The 2,865-nt window shown below is 44.3% G+C and overlaps 8 non-coding genes across 8 annotated transcripts; 5 read left to right on the forward strand and 3 right to left on the reverse strand.

The window, feature by feature from the left end:
* The first annotated feature begins 19 nt into the window (after positions 1-19).
* trnah-gug (transfer RNA histidine(anticodon GUG)) lies at positions 20-91 on the forward strand. The gene has a single exon. It is a non-coding gene; the product is annotated as a tRNA-His (tRNA).
* Positions 92-434: 343 nt separating this feature from the next.
* On the forward strand, positions 435-507 carry trnar-acg (transfer RNA arginine (anticodon ACG)). Its single transcript has one exon. It is a non-coding gene; the product is annotated as a tRNA-Arg (tRNA).
* A 243-nt stretch (positions 508-750) lies between these two features.
* On the reverse strand, positions 751-823 carry trnam-cau (transfer RNA methionine (anticodon CAU)). Its single transcript has one exon. It is a non-coding gene; the product is annotated as a tRNA-Met (tRNA).
* A 186-nt stretch (positions 824-1,009) lies between these two features.
* On the forward strand, positions 1,010-1,082 carry trnar-acg (transfer RNA arginine (anticodon ACG)). The gene has a single exon. It is a non-coding gene; the product is annotated as a tRNA-Arg (tRNA).
* Positions 1,083-1,380: 298 nt separating this feature from the next.
* On the reverse strand, positions 1,381-1,453 carry trnam-cau (transfer RNA methionine (anticodon CAU)). Its single transcript has one exon. It is a non-coding gene; the product is annotated as a tRNA-Met (tRNA).
* A 600-nt stretch (positions 1,454-2,053) lies between these two features.
* On the forward strand, positions 2,054-2,126 carry trnar-acg (transfer RNA arginine (anticodon ACG)). Its single transcript has one exon. It is a non-coding gene; the product is annotated as a tRNA-Arg (tRNA).
* Positions 2,127-2,435: 309 nt separating this feature from the next.
* Positions 2,436-2,508, reverse strand: trnam-cau (transfer RNA methionine (anticodon CAU)). Its single transcript has one exon. It is a non-coding gene; the product is annotated as a tRNA-Met (tRNA).
* Positions 2,509-2,789: 281 nt separating this feature from the next.
* On the forward strand, positions 2,790-2,861 carry trnah-gug (transfer RNA histidine(anticodon GUG)). The gene has a single exon. It is a non-coding gene; the product is annotated as a tRNA-His (tRNA).
* The last annotated feature ends 4 nt before the right edge of the window (positions 2,862-2,865 follow it).

Consider the following 2,865-nt stretch of genomic DNA (forward strand, 5'->3'; position numbering starts at 1 on the left):
GGGATTCAGAGACCCAGTGGCCGTGATCGTATAGTGGTTAGTACTCTGCGTTGTGGCCGCAGCAACCCCGGTTCGAATCCGGGTCACGGCAGAACTGATTGAATATTGTGTGTTTGTATATACTGTATTACTATTTATACATCTACATGATGTCAAGGTATATATAAGATATAAATTTTGTAGACTGATGTCATACACACTTATGGGGAGGAGGTCAAGGGAAGTTCAAAGGGCCAAAAGATCAGTATCATTCTAACATAGGTTAAACTAAGGAGACAACAAAGCAATTTTTCCTTCACAAACACGATGGCAGAAATGAAGAGGGAGCCCACAGCTGGCAGCAAAGACTCCAGAGACCATACCAAGAATGCTGTAGCAAGACAAGCTGTGCCATTAGAAGAACAAAGAGGCCTCACTTTGAAAGTGGTGGTGTAGGGCTAGTGGCGCAATGGATAATGCGTCTGACTACGGATCAGAAGATTCTAGGTTCGACTCCTGGCTAGCTCGGTAACCCTTTAGCTCAATTTGTACACAGCATTCTTTCTGTACACAATACAATATGGATGAAACAAGCTGCATCATGGGTTATTACCCTTTCAACATGTGCCACAATCAGTTGCTGTTTCGCTGATTGCCACAAAGACCTTCTGACCTCAGCTGGCCTCCATCACAACATCCGACATCCTTCTGTTTAAGCTTGAGTTCAAGGTCCAAATTTGACTGTACATGAGATGATAGCAACAAAACGCATGCCCCGTGTGAGGCTCGAACTCACGACCTTCAGATTATGAGACTGACGCGCTGCCTACTGCGCCAACGAGGCACAAAGTGACATGAAAATGAATGATTTTTGTTTCGTTCACATCGTTGGTGTTTTAGAAAATAAACACTGATTAAAACACGCACTCCATGTGAGACTGAAATTTAGGACTTTCAGATTGTGAGACTAAAAAACTGAACACTTAACAGGATGTGAATGTACAAGCCTCACTTTGATGGTCGTGGTATAGGGCTAGTGGCGCAATGGATAACGCGTCTGACTACGGATCAGAAGATTCTAGGTTCGACTCCTGGCTAGCTCGACAAAGCTTTAGCTGAACATGTGGGATATTTCTGATATTCCTTCACCACTCCCTGTTGATTGCAAATAAAAATACACGTAAGGGCCGCATATGGCATTAACATCCTGTAACTTGTGCTAGAATTTGCTTCAACTATCCTTTAAAATTGGTGTTTCTGGTGACTCTCTTCTTTTTTGAGAGCATTTGCTTGTGACTGTGGCCGTTTGATCGTTTGGTTGAGACTTTTCTGCAATTTCATGAGATAAACAATGCATTGAGTAATGAAGCAATAGAGAAAAGATGCCAGCAACAAAACATGTGCCCCGTGTGAGGCTCGAACTCACGACCTTCAGATTATGAGACTGACGCGCTGCCTACTGCGCCAACGAGGCCTAAAACACAGTGTACATCAATGGTTTTTTTGCTCGCATATGTCTGTGGTGTTTCACCGCCTCTCTTTCCTCTCACAGCTGATACTGCGTATCCATCCAGTACTTGTCACATCAGTTCACTTCAGTTCTAATAGACAGTATCCATCCATGAGTTCCATTGAGCTACTTCTGTTTTGAGTGGACTGCTTTTGGGACCAAAACAGGTGCCAATACCTGAGACTCCTACAAGCCAGTAGAGCCGATGAGACCTCTTTAAAGAACAATTCAAGTTTAACCGCTTTCACCTAAGAATAATTTCAGGCTCCTCTCTCTGCTCTCTCTTGGTCAGGAAGCTGACGGACTGTAAAAAAGGGTGGCCTCCCCCCTCTAATCCAAACCTCAAAGCCACAGCATTGTCTTCCTGCTGGACATTGACCACAGGATACAGTTCCATTGTATCCTGACTTGCAAACTAGCATGTGACATGGAGGGAGTTAGTTTGATCCATCAGTGGAGGATGGCTGGGTCTGACTTTTGTCAGCCATGGGCACAAGGGATGGTACCATGCAGACTTTAACAATTACAAGACCATCAAGGCCCCACTTTAATAGTGGTGGTGTAGGGCTAGTGGCGCAATGGATAACGCGTCTGACTACGGATCAGAAGATTCTAGGTTCGACTCCTGGCTAGCTCGTTAAGCCTTTAGCTGAATAAGTGTGGAATGTTTCTCATCTGCCTTCACTACTCCTTGTTGATAACAACAAAAATACATACACATAAGAGCTGCATATGACGTCAACATCCTCCACTTGTTCTAGAATTTGCTTCAATAACTTGCAGCCTTTTAAAATTTGTGTTTCTGGCGGCTCTCTGCTTTCTTGGGAGCATTTGCTTGTGACTGTGGCCGTTTGACAGCTTGGTTGAGACTTTTCTTCAATTTCATGAGATTGACAATGTTTTAAGCAATATGGCAGAAGGCGAAAGATGCTCGCAACAAAAGATGTGCCCCGTGTGAGGCTCGAACTCACGACCTTCAGATTATGAGACTGACGCGCTGCCTACTGCGCCAACGAGGCCTAAAATGTGACTAAATTCATGATGTTTTTCCCCCTCACATACATTTGCTTTATGTTTTTACCCGAATAAAAGATGAATTAAAACGTGCTCTGTCTGAGGCTTAAAACTGTAGACTGTCAGATTGTGACTCTCAAGAGAATTAAAGGAGTTCTCGTTGATTCGTACACAAACACAGAGCTTTGTGGAAATGAGGACGTGACATATCATCCTTTTGATAGAAGCGTTAGAGTAAGAGCTGCTCCAATAGTATCACCACAGCAGGGGATTCAGAGACCCAGTGGCCGTGATCGTATAGTGGTTAGTACTCTGCGTTGTGGCCGCAGCAACCCCGGTTCGAATCCGGGTCACGGCAGAAC

Source organism: Stegastes partitus, unplaced genomic scaffold (genome assembly GCF_000690725.1).
Source record: "Stegastes partitus isolate 25-593 unplaced genomic scaffold, Stegastes_partitus-1.0.2 Scaffold4082, whole genome shotgun sequence".
In the NCBI taxonomy this organism is placed as follows: Eukaryota; Metazoa; Chordata; class Actinopteri; family Pomacentridae; genus Stegastes; species Stegastes partitus.